General features: G+C 34.6%; 1 non-coding gene across 1 annotated transcript; it reads right to left on the reverse strand.

Annotated features, from left to right (window-relative positions):
- Positions 1-20,462: 20,462 nt before the first annotated feature.
- On the reverse strand, positions 20,463-20,569 carry LOC113921101. Its single transcript, XR_003519509.1, has one exon. It is a non-coding gene; the product is annotated as a U6 spliceosomal RNA (small nuclear RNA).
- Positions 20,570-27,370: the final 6,801 nt, after the last annotated feature.

The raw sequence follows: 27,370 nt of genomic DNA on the forward strand, positions 1-27,370 counted from the left end.
TCAGATCTTAGGTTTAAGTGTGTAACTCATTTTGAGTTAACTTTTCTGAATGGTGTAAGACAGGAGTCAATTTCATATTTCTGCATATGGTTATCCAGTTTTCACAACACCATTTGTTGAAGAAACTACCCATCCCCCTCATCAAATATTAGTTGACTGTATATTCAGGGAGTTATTTTTGAGCTTGCTGTTCTGTTCCATTGGCGTATGAGTCTATTTTTATGCCAGTACCATACCGTTTTAATTACTATAGCTTTGTGGTACAGCTTGAAACCAGGAAGTGTGATGCCTCCCGCTTTGTTCTTCTTTCACGTGATTGTTTTGCTATTTGGGGTCTTATAGAAAAACTCACAGCTAACATCATACTGAATAATGAAAACATTTCAAGCTTTTCCTCTAAAATAAGGAACAAGACAAAGACAAAGGTGTCCATTATCATCACTCTTATTCAACATTGTGCTTAAAGTACTAGAGGAATTAGGCAAGACAAAGAAATAAAAAACATTCACATTGGAAAAGAGGTAAAATTGTCATTATTTGCAGATAACATTATCTTATGTATATAGAAAATCCTAAAGATTCAACCATAAAACTGTTGGAAATAATCAAAGAATTCAGTAAAACTGCAAGATATAAAATCAAAAGAATTAGTTGCATTTCTAGACACTAATGATGAGTATCTGAAAAAGAAATAAAGAAAACTATCCTCTTATGGCATCAAAAACAATAAAATACTTAAGGATAATTTCAACCAAGGAAATTAAAGATCTATACAATGAAACTACAAGACTCTGATGAAAGAAATAAAGAAGACACAAATGGAAATATCTTATGTTCATGGATTGGAAGAACTGATATTGTTAAAAGGTCCAGATTATCCAAAACCATGTACAGATTCAATGTAATCTCTATCAGCGTCCCAATAGAATTTTTCACAGAAATAGAGAAAATAATCCTCAAATGTATGCAACCACAAAATATCCCAAATAACCAATGTTCTCTTCATTGTTATGAATTAAAAAAAATGTTGAGGGAAAAACTTTAAATTGTAAAAATTAAGATCAAGTAAGCAAAAACTTTACTGATTGTTAAAGATATAATAATCAGTGTGGTTAACAGCAGCATAGAGGGATACCTTTAGCTTCCACAGGGCAAAATCCAAGGCTGCCATAATCTTGTAATAATCCCTAGAGTCACCAAAGTTAAGGAAGATACATATTTTCATCAATCTTAAAAATATCTACTCTGTGTACTTTGACTTTTCATATGGAGAAGGAGATGAAATGGAGTGTGAATTCCCAGTTTCAGTAGAGAATGAAAAGTTGTAAACATAAAACTAATGGTTACAGTGTAGATAAAATATTAAAAATAAACGGTACCTAATACAAATTATATCCTCTTCGTTTGTTTTGTTTGTTTTAAGTAGGCTCTCTGCCCAGTGTGGGGCCCAATGTGAGGCTTGAACTCACCACCCTGAGATCAAGACCTGAGCTGAGATAGAGTCAAACGCTTAACCAACTGGGCCACCCAGGCACCCCTGGCTTTTTAGAAGTATATTTTATAGCACAAAGGATACTGACTGATAAAATATTTAGATATCAATATATATGAATTAAATTTTGTATTGTGTGAGTCATTTTTAATGACCCCCTCCATCTCTTTTGGAAGTAGAGTAAATGTAACAAGACCAGAAACCTGAATTGGTTACACATATTTTAGAATAATAAATATGTTGCCATTCAACAATGGTGTTTAGATTTTTACAAATTTCATGAAGAAATATTTTTAGTGTAAAGATATGTGGCTGTTAGGGCATGGGTATATGCGAGTATTGTAAAATCATTAATGAAATAGTAATTAATTTGAGTAGTTCTTAATAAACTTCTGAGTCTTATGCATAAACCTTGGCAGGTGTTAGACAACATGATAGATTCTGAAATTCTGCCAGATGCCAATGATAATAACTACTTGACAGTGATAAGTATAAAATGTTAGCAGAGAAAATTAATTCAAGTAGATTATTCCTGTCAAGCCTCAGCTGGCTGAAACTAGGAGTGAATATAACAGTTGCTTTGATGTCCCTTAGGGTATGCTCTGGGAGAAAATGTGGGTAGATAGTGGAAAAATTCCCTCTAATTTCTATGAAATTTGTGTTCTGTGCTGAAGAAAAGATAATTGAGGATAACATTATACATTATTACATTCCATTATTTTGAAATGATGTAGAGACTGTTAGTGTCTTGTGCTGTTCTCGACTTTAACAATGCCATAAAATAAGTTCTTCTATATATCCTTCAACGTGAAAGTTGGCTTTAATTCAAATGGTCACTATTTTCATCTTCAAAATTCTGGAAAAGGACAAGGATGAACTAAGATAAAACCTTTTGGTCTATTATTGCATTGAAAAATCTAATAAAATATTTGGAGAAGCTTGTCCAGTACATGAAACAAATTCATAAATTTATCTAATAGGGTGTTTTCCATACTCTTTTTCCCCCACTGCAGCATGTAGGTATCATACATTTATTGGTAATGGAGTAACTGTTTTAAATTCAGGTTTATACTAAGATCTGATTTAGGAGGTTGACAGTTGGAGTTAAGCTGTGTCTAAACCAGTGGAAAAAAGAACAAGTCAAATGCTAAATAAATAGGATATAATTGGGGTGCCCGGGTGGACTCTTGATTTCAGCTCAGGTCATGATCCTAAGGTCCTGTGATCGAGCCCTATGTTGGGCTCCTCCACACTCAGTGGGGTCTGCTAGAGGATTCTTTCTCGCCCTCTGCCCCTCCCCCTGCTCAGTGGCGTGTGGGCTCTCTCTCTTTCAAATAAATAAATAAATCTTTAAAAAATAGGATATAGTTATTCTCTAATTTTAATATATTCTAAAGTTGCATAGAAGAGAAAAATATAACTTGTCTAGATTCAGTTATCATAGTCATTGTCCAATTCACAGGAAACAAAAGGATCATGCAATGGTTTGGCAACAGTATCTAAAGTCTTCAAGCATTTGCTTTTTTATTATACATCTTGATAGAGCTGTTCATATAGAGTTTATTTAAAACTAAACAACTCTCCCCCATCAGATATAAAGGATCTTAGTTCTTTTCTCTACTTTTATATTTGTGTGGATAGATTCTGAAATTTTATAGATATTAAAACAACAGGCAACACAGTGAGGATCATAAAAACTCAGCAAGTTTTGCTCTTTGGCAGTAATTCTCATTTTTTTCCATCAGAGCAGAACAATAAAAATGCTGAGAAAAAAATCTTAATAGGATATATGGCAATTTCCAGCCCCAAAGGCTGAATTTTTATCTTTTCTGTAAGTTGAACCTGCCATTACTATATTCTTCTGAGTGGTAGAGCTGCTTGTGTGTGTGTCTGTGTGTGTGTGTGGGGGGGGGGGTAAGGGCAGGAAGAGATTTGCAGACCTCCAAGATTCTCAGTGAAGTTTCGGCTTTCTTTTCTTTTTTAATTTTTATAATATAAAAGAACTACAAAATAATTCACTTGATGATAATTTAATGTACAAAATAGAGACTATGGGATCCAGATTAATATGTAGTTAATTATTTCATTTATAGCTCAAGAGTAGAAGGAACTCTCAAAGATTTATTTAGTACATGAAGTATTCAAAACTTAACTGAGACAGGGTGCCTGGGTGGCTCAGTTGGTTAAGCGACTGCCTTCAGCTCAGGTCATGATCCTGGAGTCCCGGGATTGAGTCCCGCATCGGGCTCCCTGCTCAGCAGGGAGTCTGCTTCTCCCTCTGACCCTCCCCCCTCTCATGTGCGCTCTCTCTCTCTCTCTCAAATAAATAAACAAAATCTTTAAAAAAAAAAAACAATGAACATTGGTTTTAGACAGTGAAATCTGAATACAATTATTCAGGCATTACATCACATAAACTTTTTAGTGTTTAGAAATCACTACTACAAAAAGTAAACACTCTGGGATGCTCCCTTAAAGACTGTATTTGAACTCCTTGTCCAGCATTCCTCTCCCTAGTTGCTGGCCACCCCATCTAGTAAACTGATATCTAGCTAGATTCTTAGGGTATTCTTGGTGGATTCTTTGTTTGGCACAGCCGATCTTCCAGGGGAGGAGAACTTTACAGATCTTTCCTTTTTGAGCATTCTCTTCTACTTCCTCTGGAGTCACAAAAGAAGAGTTGTAACAGGGCTTTATACTTTGTTTCTTTCCATAATCAAAACAGATTTCCATTGTTCAAAAAAGAAATGATAACAAAATACTTTCTGTATATCATTATCAAATAAATACTCCTGTGATCATTACAGCTCTTCATGTTTTGTTAATTTGCCATTCCATACACATTACTAATAACATTACTCTATACATCCATCTACACAGTTTCTCTGATGGACCATTTATAGGTGTCCTCAATATACCAATAGTGAAATAAAATTGTGTTATTTCAGAAAAAATCATTGAAAAATCATATAAATTTATTTAACTTTTAAGTAATACATGTATTTGTACATATAACATGTTTGATATAAAACATAATGAAAGAAATACTCCTGATCCAACCACCTAACCAACCCCTAGAAGCTTGCCTGTGTCTTTACTGCAAAATCTTCTCCATTTCTTCCCTGCTTCTCCATCATCACTAATAGAAATTTTATTTTTATACTTCCTAAGCATTTTTAAATAGTTTAAACTCATGTATGTATTATAAATAATATACTGCTATTTTTTTTGTAAAGCTTTGTACTAAAAGTTTTTACATGTTATTCTGCAATTTTCTTTTTTCACACAATATTCTATTTCTATGAGTCATCCATGTTATTCCCTATGGTTTTTATATACATGATCTTGTAAAATTGAACATTGAACATCTTGTAAAATTGAATTAACCCATGTCCCAGCAATTTTATTCTAATGTAGGGGGAAAAAAGCCTTGTTCATGTTCATTAGTAGATATGTACAGAATTGGGACGCCTGGGGGGCTCAGTCGATAGATATGTATAGAATTGTTTACTGCAGCATTAGGCAAAACAGCAAAAAACAAGCTAGAAGAAAGGCAATGTCTATAAAATCAAGAGAATTTGAAATCGGATGAACTGTGGCATACTTACATCATAACATATTATGCAACAGTAATTTATTTTGGAAATGCAGAAATAATTAGTCCTGAAAATGTTTTTTTAGCTAGAATAATCTTCTGATAAAATCAGAGCTATATTCAGAGCTATATGCTAAAGGTATCACTTAGAAATTAACAATCTCTGATTGGAATGGAAGTCCTGTCGGTTTTTAAACCTGCTTAGTTAAGATCAGTCTTTCCCCAGTCTCTCATCTCCCTTTTATTAGCTACTCTGTTAGAGATCTGAATAAGCCTACTTTGATCCAGAGCTTCTTTTCCCCAGGTGCTTCTATCTGCAGACAATAATCTTTCACAGTGTCCATACAGTGCTATCAATTATTGATAGAATATAGATCCTACAGCTGCTCTACTTTTATAAGTGCTCTAAACTAACAATGAAAATGGCATAAATAAATAAATGCCTACCAGGAATTTTGCTAGTTAAAGAATAATATGCTGGAGGAAGGAACTATAAATTTTTTTTGGCAGTTAAAGTATTTCAGCTTGAGTTAGACATTGTTTCCTATTAGGTTTGTGGATGAATTGGAGAGCAGGTAAGAGTTTTTGCAGGAAAAGGGTGTCGCCTATGATAGTGTAAAAGGGTCCTTAGGGGATATATAATACATCCACAGTAAGAATGATAGGCTACATGCACTAGGATGAGGTTTCCAAGAAGATCATCTTGAAAATAAAAAGATTAACTGTTATGAGAAATGATTTCTTTCTACTAAAATAAATTTAATAATGCTCAACATAATGCTTATAATATAGCACTTCTATTGCCATCCTAGAAATTTGGTGACAGAGACAAGACTAAAAGGAGGGAGAAGAAAGAAGGTAAGGACACAGAAATATGGGATGCTTTGGATAATTAGGCATTCTTTCTTTTTTCTCTTTCTCTTGATGTTAAATTTCTCATTATAACTCATCAATTCAGAGAACAATAATTGATCGTGCTTCCTGAATAAATACTTATTGTGCTTGGTACTGCAAATGCACGCTAAAATTACAGTGGTGAGAAAAACAGAAAAGGTACCATCCCGCATGAAGTATATATGCTACCACTTTTTCTACTTTCCCATCCCTTGAATGACTAAAGACAGATATTACTAGATAAATGTTCAAAGATGTTGGTCTTATGGTTAAGATTACAGAGTTGAAAATTAAATTATAATTTCAGTATAACTCTTTTAGCTACATTTATTATAAAACATAACAAAGAAATTGGTCAGAGTCAAAACACGAATCAGGAAGGTGAGCAGAATTACAAAAAGTAAATTTGCAATAAAAAAGAAAATCTATCTATTTATTAATTTATCTATCTACACACATGCACGCACATATATACACACATCTACATTCATACATATACACTGTATATTACTGGAAGCCTCAGCCTGGCTTTTTAAACTTTTTTCAAGACATGTAAGTAATTCTCTTTGCTTAAATTTGCTTCTTCTGGGAAATCGGGTGTGAGAATGAGAGAACAGACGAATAAACAGAAGTGAGTAGAGAGTACATTGTTTTATTGCTTGAATTTAGATTCACCAAGTGAATCCTTCCTAGAGTGGAATTTGACTTGGCAAGGCAAGAAATCAAAACAACAACAACAACAATACCAAAAAGAAAGAAAAAAAGTAAAAAGAAAACAGCATATTTTAATTAAAAACAACTGGTAATATATTTAAAAAATGTGATTTACTTTGGCTTGATTTTTGGAGGTAGCTAGGTAATGTATCAGAAAACATGCGAAGTAATAGTTGTGACAATTTTTTGTTGAATATTCCAATTCAAAGAAGAATTACTACATAAATAATATTGACATGAGAATAAATCCTTATAAAAAACACCAAAATTAATGGAATGGAATACATATTGCAAGCGAATTAGGTTCAGTATACCATGGTGAAATCACTGGTGTCTGGCACATAGAACCAATGCTACATCATATATTCAGAAACCATGACCATGATGCAGCATGTAGAAGAAGCAAAATGTAAAGCCATTGAACATTATTAAATCTTTCAGGCAAAAATGATTAAGTAGATTTAATTTCAACTGGATTTTCTGGTAACATTTTACACTGTACAATTTACATTAGTAATTTACATTTAGAAAGGATGATAAACAAGGAGATATCATTGCCATATCACACTTAAGGCTTACTGAATCCCTCCAAACAACAATACATATATATATAAAGAAATGTATTAATTCTATAATATAAATGCATAACATTAAAAATTGTACAAATATTAAAATGTGTCAGGGATTTTTGTTTTCACTCTTAAAATTTCATAACATTTATGCAAGAGAGTTTGTGTTTTTCCACCTCAGTGTTTACTATCGAGAAACTAATAATTTATTCAACTAAAAATGTAGCTTAACATTTTCTTAATGTGAAAGCTATATTACATTCTTTTATCTTTTTCATGGTAGGAATATTCCCTGAATCAAAGGACATGAAAAATGCTTATAGATAGTAACATGAAAAAAAACTTCTACCATCTTAAGAAGTCCAAGAAATTAAACTACAACAACAGAAGTAATAAAAATTGGCTTAGCACCCAAACTAGCTAAACTAAAAAGAAACAAAAAGATAATAGTCAATATTTGTAATGCCTTTCTGCATTAAAAGATAGTGACCCTATAAATTGGTGAAATCTTTTTGGAAATCTTCTTGAAAATATGTATCAACAATCTTAAAATTGTTTATACCTTTTTACTATAGCATTTTATTTATTAGAATATATCATAAAGGATAATCCAAAATCCAGATAAATATCACTTCTGACAAAATTTGAAAAAATAAGTTCAATGTTACTGAAAGATATTTAACATATTGTCATATAAAGTATAAAATTTTTTTTTCTTTTTTTTAAGTATAAAAAATTTTAACTCAATAATAATTTATTGCATCTTTTTTTCCAATCATCATATTAAATAGATGGTTAAACACATTTATTTATTTATTTATTTATTTATCTATCTATCTATTTATTTATTTATTTGAGAGAGAGAAAAATAGAGTTGTGGGGAGGAGAAGAAGGAGAAGGAGAGAGGTATCTTTTTCTAAAGATTTATTTATTTATTTGAGATAGAGAGAGAGCAGTGGGAAGGGGGCAGAAGGAGAGGGAGAGAGAATCTTGATGCAGGGCTCTACCTCAGGACCCTGAGATTATGACCTGACCTCAGCTGAAACCAAGAGTGAAGTTTAACTGACTGTGCTAACCAGGCACCCCCACAGCACTTACCTTTAATGAACTTGAGGAAGTGTCTGTACTTCCTCATTCTACTCCTATTCTCTGATCATGAAAGATGGCTCTCCTTTACTGTTTTTTTATTTCTATCTGTACTTTAAATTTAAGTGTTCCTTCAGACTTAGTTGTTATTCTCTCTCTATAGATTCTTACATGTATCATTTAATTTTCTCCTAGTATGATAATAACTTCAATATTATGTTTTTATCACAGAACTCTTGCCTGAATTCTGAGCCTATTTTTCCATTCCAAATCATCTACCCAAATGTCTCAGAGGAAACACAAGGTTAACACCCCAAAACTAAACTTCATCATTTCTCTGAAACCTGCTTTACCATTGATATTTCTGTTTGGTGAAGAGCACATATCTTTACAGTTGGAGAAAGGAACTTCATCCTCCCATAACATTCATATCCAATCATCTTGAGTACCTGTAGAATGTTCCTCTTCAGTAATGCCACTATTCTTTTCCCAAGGGGACCCACTTTTTAATTTAATTTTTAAATTTTATTTATTTTTATTTATTATATTCAATTAGCCAACATATAAGACCCATTTTTAAAAAGTGATATGTCCTCATGGGTTAGACTAGTAACTAATACAGTATTAAACTACCTCAGTAAATGTTTGCTGAAGGTTTGTTGGATAAACGAATGAAATACTTTGAAAATATCTTTAGAGATATTTCCATTTAGGTTAGGAAAATTAATGTTTTGGGGTGATTTAAATTCTGCCAGTAGACTGTTATGATTAAAAATTGACATACAAAATGAAATGGATTCCTACTTACATAGTTATTAATGAAAATTGATTTTGCTTCCACAGCTATACATGTTTTTAAAAGAAAAATGTCTCCTTTCTAGAAATGGAATGTACATCATAAAGGTTCTTTAGAAAACTTCAGGTATTAAAATTTCCATAATTGCTATTAGCTGTTGACAAAATAATATGAAAATACAAACAAAAAAGTTCTGAGTATATTACATTGAGGACAAATTCTATTGTTAATGAGGCTAATGTGGATGCTTGTTTTTCATTGAAATTCGGATTTGAAAACTAAAGCTTGTCTTGGATCTAAGGACTGTATTAGAAAGACAAAAGGAAACAATTCTTTGAAGTAATTTAAAAATACATATGGGAATTTCTATACAGGAAATTCATTTACTTATTTTTCACTTATATATATATTATAAATATAAATAAGTATTTATTGAGAATTATCATTCAACATTGTTCTTGGTACTAGGATACATTAGTGAGCAATAGAGATAAAGTTTCTTGCTTACATGCAGCTTACATTTTAGTGATAGGCAATAAGTTGAAATAGACAATAAATATGGTAAGTAACTAAATTTTATTTTATAAGTGATATGACATAAAAGAGGAAGTGAAACAGGGTTAAGAGAAACAGAGAATGTTGAGAGAGAATGGTAGAGTATAATATGGAATTAAATTAGACTTTAAAATATGGGATCAAGTTAGATATTATCAGAAAGGTGAAATATGAAAGAGATGTTCATTTGTCTAGGTTAGGAACATTCTCTATGATGCAGATAGCCAATGCCCAAACTTTGAGGAATAGGAGTGTTAGAAAAACAGCTAAGGAGAAGGAAAAATGTAAGTGTGGGTGCAGCAGAGTAAAGTGAGATGAAAAAAATAAATAATTAATGCACAGTGATAATGGAGAGTTGGTCCTGAAGGTACCTTTAGGATATATCAGGACTCTGGCTTTTCTTTGTCTAAAATTGGGAGACAATTCAGGTTTCTGGCAGAGGACTGATATGATCTGGCCAAAATTTCAAAGAACTCTGTGGTTACTTTCAAAATACACGTAAGAAAAAATTAAAAAAATAAAAATAATGATTTAAAAGACCTAGTGTGGTTTCTGTTTCCTCAACTAGATCTTGTTGGATCATGGTTAGTTAGGTAAAGAATGGCTTCTGAGCAAGGGGGTAGGGAGGTGGAGGTAGGGATGAAGTTTTCATCAGTAGAGATAGGAAAGTCAGTGAGTATTGCAGGATGCAAATTAAATGGACATCATAATTTTTATGTATTTATAAAACATAAAAGTAGGGATATTAAGTAAACAGTATAAATAAAATGATCAATGAAAAGTGAGTTTAGAACTAGAAATATAAATTTGGAAGTTAATGACATAGAGAATTATGGTAGAGACTTCTAAACGTAACAAAATTTCTTCCCTTCTTCCATTATAATAAAATTTCAGCTTGGACTACGCTATTTAACTAGATATTTTTAAGCCTTCTCATCACTGGTTAAATTCTGATCATTGACTATAAGCAGAAGTAAGTATGCTAATTACAGATCTAGAACTTAAGACAGAAGACATGCTTCCTGGAAGCAATCTTCCTTCTCCCCAGTGATCAGAATCCAGGTATGGATTTGAACCATAAAAACAACAGCATTAGAGGGGACTGTGAGGTAATTATCTGGATGACATCTGGGTCTCTGAGGTGCAAAGATGAAACAGTGATTTCAAAACTCTAAGGAGAGAGAGACGCTAAATTTTATGTTGTAAAAACCACTGTATTTCAGGGTCTCTTTGACGCTAAAATACAGAGATACTAGAGCCACAAATGTGTAATAAAAGTTATTTAAGGGGCACCGGTGTGGCTCAGTGAGTTGAGGGCCCAACTTTTGATTTCGGCTCAAGTCATGATCTCAGGATCCTGAGATTCAGCCCCATTAGGCCCCACGCTCATTGGGCATCTGCTTGATTCTCTCTCTATCTGCCCCTCCCCCCCCACACTCACTCTCTCTCTCTAAAATAAATAAATAAATCTTTAAAAAACTTATTTAAAATGATTTCTAATTTTTTGGTTCTGGGTTAATCGTATTTCAAAGAGCTATAAAAACTTGCAAAAAGGGAAAGTGTTGATTGTATTTCAGACAACTATGAGAAATAACTTCCATCAGAGTCTTGGAAACAAACAACCGTATTCTTCCTTCTATTGACAATTTCTTTATTTTCTTGGCCAATTTTTTTCCAGAGTTCTCCTCTGCTAAAATTAGCAAACGCTGCAACTCTATTGACGCTTGCACCCTAAAGTAAATTCAACTGAATAAGTATATAGCTTTCAGTGACCATGATCACAGAATATAGATCAAATATATACTGAATTTGCTGATTTCAACTTTTATTATCTCCTTTTTTCCCCCTCACTTCATTATCTGTCATTGATATAAAGGCATTAAGGTCCATAAGTACTTTTTCATGCATGTTAACTTCCTCTATTTTTATGGTTTTAAAAATGCATATCATTTTAATAGTATTAGCAGAAAATCATTGAATAGATTTATCTACTTATTGACCTATTCTCTTTCCCAATCATATTCAATTAAAATAAATAGAAAGGCTTTTAAATATTTTTGGAATTCTGTTGGCAAATATATTTACCACATTCATCCACACTATATCTATATAGTGTACATACAAATTATGGTATTCTTAATGATGGTCTGAACTCTACATTTCCTAGAAATACATTGTGAATCCTTGTATTGAAGTTAATTGTCCCTACATATATCAGAAGAAATGGACAGCAGTCATTGAATTGCAATTCTGAGAAGACAACTTGTCATCTCCAAGATGTATATTTCAGAAAGAAAACACTAAGCTAAGGATTTTCAATCATATCAAAAGGCAATGAATTTATATTTTCTCTAAATATAAAAATATTGTATACTAACTTGTGCTTTCAGCCATGAGGAGGTAACAGAGGATGGGGTTACCCTCTTTACTTAAGCAAATTAAGACCTAGAAGATATATGAAACATTGGTTTTCAGACATTAGACAAAAGGCAGCAGTGGACAATGATTCCTGAAGAAAGAGAGATTCCAGTCTGCAGCACAGAAAAGGAAATGTGAACAGAGCCAGACTGGTAAGTCACTTGACTACCTTAGTAGCTAGAACTCACAGGGAAGAGCTCCAGAGAGGAGAGAGTTCTATAAAGAGACAAAGAGTTCAGAGATTTGCACACAGACCTGACTGAGTCTTAACACTAACCAGGATCAGAGAATATGCATGAGCAAATGACCAGAAGCTTGTGAAAGAATCCCTAGCAAGGATTAAGTTGAAAAATTCCTGGGGCTTACACTGGGTTAAGAATTATTTTTGTTCCCACCACCTAAGGTACAGAAATCAGTAAAATATGGACCTTAGGGGTTATTGGGTAGAGTACTCAGAAGGACAAGGTCTTCATAGTGGGTCAAAATTGCTGCAAAGTAATGCCCTGCCTAATGAAGTTTAAAAGGCACAACTCCTTCCAAATAATGAAAGTGTGTCAATCGACAAAGGTCAAGGATAATTTTTTGTATTCAACTTTTATTTTTAAAATTTTTGGGTGTAGAAAAAACTGTACATGTTTAATGTATATATTTTGATGAGTTTGGACAGATGCATACACCCATGATACCATCACCACAATCAAAGTACTAAACATATCCATCACCTCCAAAAATTTCTTAGTGTTCTTTTGTGACCTTCCTTCCTTCCTTCCTTCCTTCCTCCCTCCCTCCTCTCTCTTCCTTTATTTCTTCCTTTCTCTCTTTCTTTTTCTTTCTTTCTTTCTTTCTTTCTTTCTTTCTTTCTTTCTTTCTTTCTTTCTTTCTTTCTTTCTTTCTTTCTTTCTTTCTTTCTTTCTTTCTTTCTTTTTCTTTCTTTCTTTCTTTTCTTTCTTTCTTTATCTTTCTTTCTTTCTTTTTCTTTCTTTCTTTCTTTCTTTCTTTCTTTCTTTCTTTCTTTCTTTCTTTCTTTCTTTCTTTCTTTCTTTATTTTATTTCTTTCTTTCTTTTTTTTTCAGCTTTGTAGGAACACATAATTGAGATCTCTCTTAATATGTTTTAAATGTACAATACCATATTATTAACTAAAGATACTATATTGTACAGCAGATCTTTAGAATGTGTCTTGCAAAAATGGGGGGGCTTTATAACTATATTCCATATGTTTAAAAAGGGGGGAGGAAGGCATAAGAATATTTTTTTAAGGAATTTATTTATTTATTTGAGAGAGAGAGAGTGAGAGAGAGCATGAGCTAGGGGAGAGGGAGATAAAGAGGGAGAAGCAAACTCCCTGCTGAGCAGGGAGCCTACATGGGGCTTGATTCCAGGACCCTGCAATCATGACCTGAGCTGAAGGCAGACACTCAACCAACTGAGTCACCCTGGAAAGCATGAGAATATTTAAGTGTTATTATTGATATTAAAAAAAAGACCGAAATCAAACTTTTGAAGGTGAAACAAATAGTGTCTGAGATTAAAAAAAAAAAAAGGAATTAACAGCATATTAGACACTATTGAAGGAAATCTTTGAACTTGAAATATAGCAACAGAAACTAACCACATGAGGGGCACTTGGGTTGCTCAGCTGGTTAAGTGTCTGACTCTTGGTTTTGGCTCAGGTCATGCTCTCAGGGTTGTGGGAATGAACCCTATATTGCATCAGGCTCCACACTCAACAGGGAGTCTGGGCACTCTTTCTCTCTAAAATAAACAAAAATCTTAAAAAAAAATTAACCACATGAAACACACACAGGGAAAAAAAGACTAAAAAACAAATTCTGATCATAAATGAGATATGGGATATCTTTAGCTGGCCACATAGACATACAATTTAATCCCTGAATCAGAATAGGAAGCATAAAAAATATTGGAAGAAATAATGGCTGAACATTCTCCAAATTTGATGAAAAATATAAACCCTTAGAACCAGGAAGCTCAATGAACCCTAAGCACAAAATGCAGGAAGAGAACTATACCAAGCTATAATCTAATTTCTTAGAACCAGTGTTAAATATATATTTTTAAAGAAGTCACAGGAAAAAAAGAAATTTTTATATACAGAATAATAAAAATAAGAATGACTACTTCTCATCAGAAACCATACAATGCCAGCCAAACATTAGTGGAACAACATTAAAATACTAAAAGAAAAATACTGTCCACCTAAAAATCTATATACGATAAAAATATCTTTCAAGAACAAAAATGAAATAAAGACTACTTTAGACATACAAAAGCTAAAATATTCATCATCAATAAATCTGCACTATTAGAAAAGTGAAAAGAAGTCTTTCAAGCAGGAGAATAAAGTAAAATGGAAATCTGTATCTACACAACAGAGTAGAAAGAATTGAAAATGGCAAATATATGAGCAAACATAATTTTTTAAAAGATTTTATTTATTTATTTGAGAGAGGCAGCGATAGTAAGAGAGAGCACGAGTGAGGAGGAGAGGGAGACACAGGCTCCCCACTAAGCAGGGAGTCCAACTAGGGACCTGACTCCAGGACCCTGGGATAATGACCTGAGCTGAAGGCAGACATTTAACTGACTGAGCCACCCAAATGACCAAACGTAATTTTTCTTAGCTATCTAAAACAAGATTGAAAAAGAGGAAAAGGGGAACAAAGAACACAAAAGTAGCAAAATACAGCAAAATGGTATATTTAAACCAACTGTACCAATAACCAAATGAAATTGTGGTCTAAATACCCCAATTAAAAGTGAGAGATCATCACACTGAATTAAAAAAAAACAAAAAGTAAAACTCAGCTAAATGCTACTAAAAAGAAACCAACTCTAAAAAAAAAAAAGCCCACAAATAAATTAAAAGTAAAAGGATGGAAAATATATACTATCATGCTAACACTAATCAAAAGAAAACAGCTGGAGTGGACATATTAATATCAGACAAAGTGTATTCCAGAGAAAAGAATATGACCATGTTGAAAGAATCATTTTACAATGATAAAGGGTTTAATTCATCAAGAGGGCATAATTAATCTATGATGACAGAAAGTACTTTCATGTTTGCATGCAGATGGGTTGGAGAGACAGGGTTGGAAAACAAAGGAGCACAAAAATCTGTGGGTGACAGATCTGCTTATTTTCTTGATTAGGGTGATTATTCCAAGCTGTATATGTGAAAGATTATAAAACTATTCAATTTAAATAGTGTAATTATGCCTTAATTACAACTCCACAGAACTGTAAAAAGATATGTGCCCTCTAATGAAATGCAGAAAATAAGAAGTGAGAGGGGACATTCTCACCTCCTTTAAAACCTTAGGGAAGGGGCCCCCGGGAGGCTCAGCCTGCTAAAGCGTCTGGCTTGGGTCATGATCCCAGGGTCCTGGGATCCAGCCCTCCTAGGGCTCCCTGATCAGCGGGGAGTCTGCTTCTCCCTCAAGTCTCCCCCCTACTCATTCTCTCTCTTATTGTCTCAAATAATTAAATAAAACCTTAAAAAAAAAAAAAACCTTAGGGGAAAGTTATTCAACATTTCACCACGAAGTATGATGGTAACCGTAGGTTTGTCCTACGTGCTCTTTATCAGTTTATGTTCCTTTCTGTTCCTAGTTTGTTGAAAGCTCTGTAATCAATGAAGGTTGGATTTTGTAAAATTCCTTTTCTGCATCTGTTGAGATAATCATATCATTTTTCTTTTTTAGTCTCGTTAATATGCTGAATTACATTGCTTAATTTTTAAATTGTAAACCCCTTTCATCTCTAAGATAAACCCCATTTAGTGATGATAAATTTTTGGATTTATTTTACCAAAATTGTGTTGAGAATTTTTGCATCAGTGCTCATAAAATTATTTTCCTGGCTTCCTTTTTCTTCTGGTTTTCTGCCAGGACATTGCTTGACTCACAAAATGTGTTCAGAAATATGCCTTTATATTCAATTATCTGGAACTGTTTATGTAAAATTGATATAATTTCTTTCTCAAATGTCAGGCAGAACCCACAAGTGAAGCCATCTAGGTCTAAAATTTTTTGATAGAATATATTTAAGTTCACATTCAATTCGTTTAATGACCATAGAGATATTCTCTTTTTGAATGAGCTTTGGTAGCTCATTTCTTGTCTTCAAGAAATGTATCCATTTCATCTATGTTGTCAAATGTATTTTCATTAAGTTGTTTATAACATTTTCTTTCTTTTTTTACAGATTTTATTTATTTATTTGACAGAGAGAGACATAGCAAGAGGGCACACAAGCAGGGACAGTGAGAGAGGGAGAATCAGGCTTCCTGCTGAGCAGGGAGCCCGATGCGGGGTCCTGGGATCATGACCTGAGCCGAAGGCAGACACTTAATGACAGAGCCACCCAGGCACCCCTGTTTATAACATTTTCTTATTAGTCTTTTACTCTCTGTAGAAGTTTCAGAGATGGCCCCTTTCTCATTCCTTATTTTGGGGAATATATTCTTCATTGTCTCCATTGAGGCAGAATATACAGCTCATTATAGATTTTTTAAAAGACTGACCATGTTATTGTCTTATTAAAGAATTTTTTCTTTGACACAAGGCTGCCCTTCAGCCCAGCATAAGGAGAATCTCTAGCAGCTTTTTCATTCCTATTTACCCACATGGGTTCTATATTGGTTAACTCAAATTCTATAATGAAGGGATACAGATAAACTGATAGCAAATATGTGCAAACACCTAAAGCCAGGGTCTATGGTTCAGGTTCACCAAGGATTACCCTTTTCTCTCCCCATACATACAGGTTCCAGTCCAGTAATAGGTGAAAGACCAGATGTTAGGTGTCATCTAAAATGGATAGCTACACTCATTTCAGGCATCTTTCTCTCAACCTGGAAAATAATGATTTTAGCGATATCTAGACTATTTTTAGAATGGAAAGTCATTATTTTATATCATGCTTTCCAATAATCTAACCCAATAAACAGAGAAGAGGTCCTGAAGATTTGCTATAGGTTGCCTTAGATTCTAGGTACTATTAAATTCTGCTTCAATGGTAGTTTTCATAAGGGAAGAGGCACATTCCACAGAGGAAGCCTAAGAAAATGCTTCCACATTTAGGTCAGGGTTATTTGACTGAGCTTAAGTGTCTACATTGTGCATCAGCCTGTCCAGAAAAGTAAGACTCACGGAGCCTTTAATGTTTCCAAAAATAGTTTCAGAACTGACAGACTGATTTATCTGCATCTCACTATTATTGGATCCAACACTTCCCAGTAATTCACTGCTCTTCTTTCTAACCCTTCAGTTTTACAAACAACTTTGTGTATACTATTTAAGAACATATATGTCCCCCACAACTTTCTCTCACCTCCCATATGCAAATGTCTTGGATACATGCTTTAATACTTTCAAATCTTTGAGTTCTCTTCCCTGGGAATAAAGCCTAATAGGGGTCCTTTATAAAACAATAAATTCTTCCATATCTTTAACAAAAAAGAAGAGAGAATATAAGATGAGAATTCTAGGAAAGTATATTGTTAGGTGTTTACAGCCAAACAAAGCTTCAAATTTTATCTACTACATATTCAAATTATATCTATGTATATAATTCAAATTATATACATTGATATATACTTTAAATAATGTCTATGTATAGCCAATAAAGCTTTAAGTATTGTATTACTATATTATGATCAAGATGATGTGGTATTGAAGTTATTAATAACTATTGTGTTGTGCAGCTTTGAAAGAGGAAAAGGCAGTTGTTGCTAAAGAGCTTTGTTAAATCAATATGTGATTCATTAAGTGAAAATTCCAAACCCTTATGCTAATTTCCCTTTGAATGAATATTTCCAGTGGCAAAACTTGCATATCAATAGCTAAGAAATTCATTGTATATTGAAGTGTTCACCATGAAGTCAAAATGAAGTCATCACAGTTATTCATCAAATGAATTTATAACTCTGAAAATAAAAATTTTAAAGTTACCATTGAAAACAAAATTACAGTCAGTCATGGCTAAACAAAAAATATGAGCCAAGAAATTTAAGTACTTTCTTGTTCTTTGATGTATTTGTTTTAATGGAAAATTTCCCTTATGATGACAGCTTTTAACATTTAATTTATATTTATTCACATCAATCTGAGCCCTAGGTAAAAAGAAATCGCCATGTACTCTATACATTGCTTGTATCTTATAAACAAATTTAAGCCAAGGTTTTAGATTAAGAATCGAAGTATGTATTCATTTAGCACCAATCCAGTGGTTCTAATTGCAGTTGTAATAATCATTGAATCACATTTCCCACAATGTTGGAGCAAACTTCCAGTATGGAATTCAGAAGTGAAGAAAATTATTCATCTCTCTTAATCAGTGAGAACACGTGGCTTGCTATCACTGCATTGGCCTTGCACAGCCATAATGCATCAAGTTGTATATACTGAGGCAAAAATCAAGTTGAACTTCAAAGAGACCTAGTCACAATGAGACTTCCTAATTTAAAAAATTTGGCCTCTCACTTAGACAACTGTCATAGGCTCCAAATTCTGCCCTCTGCTTTCTCATATACTTTCTTCAGTGGATCATGCACAAAGCAGACAGTTTTTCCTGAATAAATCCTAAATCCTCCATAAATGATGGATGTGATGTTATCCACTTGCTTAAAACTTAATATACTTGGGAAAAGACTGACATTTCTCATCATTACCTGTAAGGCCCTGCATTTTCTGGACCCTGCACAGCACTCTACCCTGATCTCTAGTACAATGCTTGAGACACATGGGCTGCTTTCAGAGTCCATATTATTCCAAGCTCCTCCCAACACAAGAATCTTTGTACAGCATTTTCCTTCTGCCTGGAACTCTCTCCTTCCTGCTCTTTCATCTCTTGATTCCATTAGGGCTCTGAAATATAACTTCTGAAAGGTCTTTCCTGAACTCTTTCTCCAGAAATGTTTGGCTTCTGTAACTCTTTAGTCTTTTTTTTAAATTTAATTTTATTATATTATGTTAATCACCATACATTACATCATTTGTTTTTTTAAAATTTGTATTGTTATGTTAATCACCATACATTACATCATTAGTTTTTGATGTAGTGTTCCATGATTCATTGTTTGCGTATAACACCCAATGCTCCATTCAATCCGTGCCCTCCTTAAGACCCATCACCAGCCTAACCTATCCCCACGCCCCCCTCCCCTCTAGAACCCTCGGTTTGCTTCTCATTGTAACTCTTTAGTCTAAATCATTGCAATTTCTTCCTTTCTTAATGGCACTTGCTATACCTTTTATTGTTTAATTATTTGGCTGTTTAATTGTATTTTTCTCTTCCCTTCCATACTATAAGCTCTTTAAGGACAGGAGCTGTATCTGTTTGTCTTTAGCCACCCAGCACTCAGCACAATGATGGTACAAAGTAGGTGAACAGTAAATATTTTAGCAAATAAATCATTTATACCAAACATCAGGACAAGTATTTATTTTTTAAATATTCCACTTAATGTAAAATTGATATTTTATTGATAGAAAAAAAGTCACTCTGTTTTGCTAATAGCTTTGTTGAATAAGAAAGCAATTTACTCATATCCTCATGGTTTCTTATTCCTCTTGTGACTAATAGCATTCATTAGCAAGTTGGCTTTTAAGAATCATGAGTACATTTCAAGTTTATATAAGAACCAAATTTATGTCATTAATATAATTCCTCCCAATAGCCCCATGGTAAGAAACTGTAGAAGGTCACTATGGAGGGATAGACAAATTTGTGCAAAGCCAAGGGATCGCCTAAGAGTAAAGGAATAGACATCCTTCCTCTTTTTAATGTTATTAGGCAGGATGAAAAAAGTTTATTCCAACTGAGAGATATTGGGACTCCATAATGGAAATGAACATGAGGAAACAGGAAGTCTGGGCAGGTAATCTGGTTTAGTACCAGGGCCAAAGGGAAATTAGAAAGGGGTGGCTCTGGTACAACATGTGGCTGCTCTGGAACACGTCACTGAGACAATCACCCTGGCATAGAGGAAACACTTTAGCAATATGGTAATTCATGGAAGTGTAAAGTAAACAGCCACCATCTGTTTGGAGAAGACTGTCTGGTAGTAATCCAGGAAGTCCAGGATTCTGTTTTATTGAAAGGCCACTGAGGCCTGTAAGAAAATCAGCACAGTAGTGAGTAAGGCTCTTCTGAATTGTGGAGCACTAGTTTTCCACAGGAATCATAACAAGAGCAAATGCAGCCGAAAGGCTGGCCTACTAGCGGATTACTCAGTGCAGACCAACCGAGCCCAGGAGTTCTAGGAAGTTTGGAGATAGATCTCCAGGAGGACGGTCCACATTTTTTTTTTTTTTTTTTTTATATATGGAACACTTCACGAATTTGTGTGTCCTCCTTGTGTAGGGGCCATGATAATCTTCTCTGTATCATTCCAATTTTAGTATATGTGCTGCCCAAGCGAACACTGGTCCATATAATTTGAATGTGAATGAACAACATGGACTTAATTGACTATCTCTAGCCGACATTGTCAGTGCTCCATCTACTTCCCATAGATCCTTACTATCATTTACGAGCACAGAAGCTCTAGTTCCAACTGCCTGTCTTTGTGTCCTCTTGACTGAGGACTGACCACCAGAGCCTGTTCTGCTCGAGTGCTTAATGCATCAGAAGTGTTGGGAAATAGAAGAACTCCCTGGAAAATAGCTCAACCAATGGGAATTGGTAGAGAATTACCCCAATTCCTGCATTTTCAAAACGAACAACTGAGGAATGTATTCTATATGAATGCTCAGAATTCCCAAGTGGGAATAAATTACAGTGGCTCTGAGCTTGATAACATAACCCTCTCTTGACTTCCTTCCTTTCTCTGCCTGTATTGTTTCCTAAGGCTTGTATAACAAAACAAAAAACCCAAACAACAACAACAACAACAACAAAAACAACAAACTAAGTGACTTAAAACAACAGAAATTTATTTTCTTATAGTTTTGGAGGCTAGAAAACCAAAACAAATGCCTAAGCAGGATCATGCTTTCTCTGAAGGCTGTAAGGAAGAATTTTTCTTTGCTTCTTTCTCATTCTTGATGGTTGCCAAAAATCCCTGGTGTTCCTTTGTCTTACAGTTCTATCACTTGACTCTTTGCTTCCATCATCACCTAACCTTCTTCCTTGTCTCCTCTCTGTGTCTCTGTATCCACATCACCCTTTCCTTTCCCTTACAAGACACGTTATTGTATTTGGGGTCTGCCGTAACCTAGTATTACCTCATTTAATTACATATGCAAAGCCCCATTTCCAAAGGTCATATTTCAGGTGGACACGAACTTTGGAAGAACACTGGTCAACAGGTAAACTTTCTCATTTGTTTTTCCCACAAACAGTGTTTCTTAAGATCACCTCTCAAGGAAACAACTTGCCCTTAAATCTTTGTTTCAAGGATAACTTTTGGGGGAGCTCTCACACCTTGCCTAACAACCATGCAAAGGTCTCACACGAAGTAGATGTCTGTCAAGATAATACCTTCCTTCACTTTATCTCATTGCTTCTAGAGTAATACATTTGACCAAGTCTTGCTATGGATTCTACTTGCTACAGTTTTTACTGTAAGAGGTAAAAGATTATTCATCAAAAGAGTAGGAGAACCCAGCTATTAGAAACCAACCAGAACCCAGAGATCATGATTGGGATGATGCTAGATCAATGAAGGCTGAACATAAGGCTAAATAAAGTCAAGTTTACTAATAATTGGGCTCCTATGATTTCATAATTGACAGATATATCTGTCAAGGATACCTGGAGCTAGCCTTAATATGTTGATGGGATGAGTTCTTTAAGAATAAAAAAAAAATACAAATCTAGGTAATTAGTGGTAATGAGGTAGAACTGCCTAGTGGTCAAAAGGCTGAGAGCATAGCAAACTAGAGTAAATCGATTATATAAAATTAGAGAACCCAGCAGCTGCCTCTGATTTCCAAGGATTATCTCTAAGGATAATCATGTCCCTAAAGCAATGAGGAGGCACCAGTATTGTTGGGAAGCCAGTGGTGGCTATTCTTTGCACGCTAGGGATTAATGGTAGGAAGGCTGCTATTCAACTGGATAACATGTGAAGGACAGAATTCCAAAAGAACAAAGGTCAAGTTTTAGCACTTAAACATCAGAGACAAAGAACCATAATTGTGGTAATGGTAGAAAGTCTGAAATGACATTTGTGACTTCCAGGAATCTGTGGATGACTACCAGACTATGGTGTTCTTAAGGTAAAGGTCCAAGAGCAGCCAGTGATTTCTTAACTTTTGTAATGAAAAAAATTTATTTATAAATTTATAGAGGGTGCCTGGCTGGCTCAGGCAGAAGAGCATGTGACTCTTGATCTTGGGGGGTTTTGAGTTCGAGCCCTATGTGGGGTGTAGAGATTACTTAAATAAATAAAACAACAGAAAAAAAAAAGAGTAGGGGACCAGAAGGTTGACGGCAACTGTTATAATGCAATTTATAATCCTGAATCTAATTTCCAAACCTGCAACATTTCTCAAACAGAAGCTCCGTTGACTGAAGGGGAGGCCAAGGCTCTTTGAGAAATAAGTATTTAATGCTACAACATGTATACATACTTGTGAGTATTTCTATACATCTCAAAGAGACCTATGGTCATTCACCAGAGTAACTGTATAGTGAAGAAAGAGGAAATACTCGAATATTTCAAGGATTGTTGAATATACTTTCAGCTGTCATTGATACTATGGACCCTTAGTTGGAGTGGGAATTTCAAATTCTAGATGTTAAGTGAAGTACTGCTCTAAATCCATCTCACGGTGTAGAAAGTGGGTCTTAGTATCATATCCTATATCATCAGGAAAAGAGCTACCCTGATAGAATATTGGAGTGTACTCTTAAAGACATAGCTAATGCCCTGACTATGACATCCTTATAGTCGCAGTAGTATTCTTCAAGATGAAAAATATACAAGGGTCCAATAGCCAGGAAATGCTGATTTATCCTATTAGGTGGAATATATGGGTTTGAGATCTAAGGATTGGAAGTAGAAGGAATATTTTACCATCATTATCAGTGAGTCACATGTGGAATTTCTGCTTCCTTCTCCCCATAAACACAGATTCTGCTTGACTAAATGCCCTAATCCCTAAAGGCACTTTTCTCCCAGGGGACACAGTAAGCTAAAACTGTGGCTACTGCCTAGTCACTTTGAAATCCTTATCCCAGAAGACCAAATGGCAAAAGTCACTACACCAGCAGGAGAAACTGATCATTCTACTATATAAAAAAGAGAAAACAATGTCTGAAACTCATGGGATTGGTGTTTCCATGCCTAGTGACAAAAGTAAATGAGCATTTATACCAGTTATGGTCTGACATGGAAAGGGTCATTTGGGGGCTCAAATCCCACCATGCAAGTAACTGAGAACAACAAAACTGCTGGTTGTGGAAGCAGATAAGGGGAAATCTAGGAATGGCGTGATAGATATTGCTGCCATTGGACCAATGAAGCAGTAGATGTTAGGGGTATCTCAATAACACTCTTATTATTTTGTTTTGTTTTGTTTCAAGAAAGTAGACCTGCCAAAATTTTGAAGAACTGTGAAAGGACAGAGTAAAATTGACTTAGCATACAAGCAGTACATTTCTCATTTTTTATTTGTGCATTTTCTAAGATATGAAATTATGGTCTTACAATATTGTAAATAGGATGTGAGGAGGAAAAACTCACTATAATTTTGCCATTATTTACTAGAGTTTGGCAGTATATGTAGATATAGAAATTTGTGCCCACATCTTTGAATATTTCTGAAAGCAGAAGGCTTACTAGAGAAGTTTGCAAACACACAATGAATAAGGACTCGTAGAATGGTGTTTCCAGGAAAAGAAGAATGAGAAAAATGCTCACCCAAATTCCCACAGCTTTCGGAGTCTTCAGAAAAAAACAAACAAAAAAAGAAGTTTTCTAAGAATATAAGTGGAAAAGGAGGTTTCTTTCCATTGATCCCTATCTCTTCAGAATACCATTTCAGAGATAAAATACAAAACAAGACCTCTATCTGGGTTGTTCTCCCACTGATATGTGCTTAGTTTTTAAGAAGATTCTTGTCATGGCTTTTTTTTTTCCTTCCTACCCCACAACATCAGAGGAGGCAGACCCAGAAGGGAAGAGAACAGAATATCAGAAAACACATAGCTCCAACGTACTCATCTCCATTGTAGAGAAAAGAAAAGAATGAAAGAATAAATCCTGCCTCCGATCCACTCCAAATTCCTGGGACTGAAACAACCATTTAGGAAAGATATAAGACTTGAATTGAATTTTAATTGGAAGTTTAAATACAAGACTATAAGGAAATCGATAACAGAAAGTGTACAGAAGGAGTCATATAATCTTAACACTAAGGACTTCACTAATCATTAGAGACTAGAGATTCTATATTATTCAGTTGGGAATATATATTTTTTAAAGGAAGAAATAAAAAAGGAAACAAGTCCAAACTTACTCATCCAGTGAATTTGCGTTGTTTAATAAACTAGTTACATATGATGACACCAAAGAGTGGAACATCAGATCACAGAAGACACTACATCCATTATTTTACAAGCAAAAGACTGATAACTAAGACATATCTATGCAACCAGTGTGACCTGCATCACTGGCTGAGGCTGCCTTTGTTAGGGTTCTCTCACGACAATTAATTTACATGCAAGTAATATATTTAAGAGCTAATCCCAGTAAATACCTGGAGAGGAGTTAAGAAGTAAAACAGAAAAGGGAAGGAAGTCTATTCTCCTACCTTTTCCCCCACCTTTACTTGACATCCAGAGAATTAGGGTCAGTTATTTACAACTCTGAGAGCTCTCTCTATTTTACATTTTCCCTAGTCTTTTTTTTTTTTAATACAGGTAAGAGAGGTGCTGGAGTTAGCATAGAAGTAGTAGAGCCAGTTAGCCTACCTCCTAACAAGCTGGCTGTTTTTTTTTTTATTGTTGTGTAACAACCTACCCCCCAAATTATTGGTTTGTCATGAGAAGAACCATTCCTTTTGCTCACATATCTGCAATTTGATCAGAGATTTATGAGGAATTTTGTCTCTGTTCTATATGGCATCAGCTAGAATGTCTGGACTGGGGCTGGAAGACCCACTTCCAAAGATGGCTCAGTAAATATGGTTAAAAGGTTGGTGCTGGTGACTAGCTGGACACTCATCTAGAGCCCTGATAACAGTTTTGTGGCACAAGAGCCTTTCCGTGGAGCTGCTTGGGCTCCTCACAGCATGATTCATATTGTTGGTCAAAATAGTGACACAGCTCTGGGATATTCAGGAAGAAGGGGCATTGAATCACCTTTTTACGGAAGGAGTGAGAGAGACCCTTGGTACTGAAACAAGCCTTGAGGTAAATGACCAGTTATGCATGCTCTCTTTAAAATGGAGGGTGGGACCCTAACTCCCTTTAGTCCTCAAAACAATATTTTGTTTTTCAACCATTTAAATTTATTTGCCCTAATTTAAAGGTAACACAGCCACTTCATTAACTGTTTTGAGAATACTCTGAATTTCATGTGTATGTTTTTATCCCTTACAAATCCTTTCTTGCCCACATTAGATTCATTGTCTTAAGAAATGAATAATCTTCAGAAATCTCTTATGTATATGAAAAATGAAAGAAGCAGAAAAGGAAATAGCTTTAGGCTAAGTCACACATCTCTTTAACAAATCAAATCAAAGTAGTGCTTCATGATGCAGCTATCTGCTAAATCAGGCCTATCAATTTGAATTTCTCCATGCCCTGTTCTTTTTCCCTTGCTTCCCCTGTCTTATTGTGTTTTCAAATCACTACTGATGCCTTCCACCTTCTTGACAGTTTCCTTTGTCACTGGTAAGGCTCAAATCTGGCATTGAACATAGGTATGACCAGGAGGACACTCAGAGTTTGTTGGCAAGAAAATCACCCTAAAAAAGAGTTTTCTCGCTTGTGTGCTTAAATATATCTGTTGAGTCAGATGGTTTTTTTCCCCAAACTTTTCTTCTTCATAGGGAAAGAAATGGCCTCGTGGAGGCAAGTCTCTGTGTCTGAATAAAAAGAATTAACTATAGGGGAAATTATTTCTATGTTGAAATGAATTCTTCTCTGCGGCTTTATTTTGAACTATATTACCAATATTCCTCACGAATACAAAATTGGACAGCTGAATTTCATATCATTTTGATGAAATGAGTAAATTCAGTGGGGACTACCACCGATGCTAAAGGTCTTCAAGAAGGGAGAGTTTATTTTGAAGCGTTATCAGATAAGAACAAAAGACAATATAAGCTCTAAACAGACAAGCTGATTTCATGTTTGCCTCGGGCAAACCAAATGCTCACTGTTGATTTACCATTGAATTGTGAAAGCAAAGGCTATAAAAGCAAAAACAATCTTTGTTCTTTTTTTTTCCCCATTGTGGTTCCTTGATACCCTAAAGTAATATGATTTGCTATGGAGGATGTGAAGAAGGGTTGCTTAGACTTATGGTTCTGGAAACTTTCAACCGTTTTAACATTGTGGACACGAGCATTAAAAAAATCAAATCATTTCTGTGACAAAGGTTAGAAATATTGTTACAAAGACAGGGAAATTGAGTTTTAGTGATCTCTTTCCACCTTAGTGTCCCTGTAAAAGCTGTGAGGTGAGGTAAAGCAGTAACAGCACAAAATGTGATTTCCAGTATACTGGCATACCTTTAGAAGGGCACAGGTTTACGAAACATTAGCTATAAGCACCAGGGAGGTCACTAATATTTAAGTGCTATCACCAGTGGAAGCAAGAATCTATGTTGTTGGACAATATCTTGCTGAGCAAGGAGAATCATTTCTTCCCTGAGTGAATTATACCAATCAGTTAACATAAATTGTGATGAGTCAAAATGTTAAAGCAGTATTTTTTTCCCACCACCTTAAGAATAAAGGTGTTTACTTCCCTAACTTTCTTTACTGAAAAAGAATGGGGAGAAAAATCATGATACTGTGATACTTTCATAGGAATCTTATTAACCTGATATAACTGATCTCGTCAAAAATATAAGGAGTCAGATGAGGGACTGAAAACTCATAAAAGTTTGCCTAAATGAGCAGAGCTAAGGAAAAGCCAAGCATGGGAGTCAGACTCAAATACTTTACTGACCTCAAGAATCTCTGGTCAATTATTTACGCATTACAGCTCCTACTGGTTCTAAAAGTTATTAGGATCATTTACTTCATGTTCTCATCATGAGGAAAAAA

The sequence above is a fragment of the Zalophus californianus genome, chromosome 3 (genome assembly GCF_009762305.2).
Source record: "Zalophus californianus isolate mZalCal1 chromosome 3, mZalCal1.pri.v2, whole genome shotgun sequence".
Lineage (NCBI taxonomy): Eukaryota > Metazoa > Chordata > Mammalia > Carnivora > Otariidae > Zalophus > Zalophus californianus.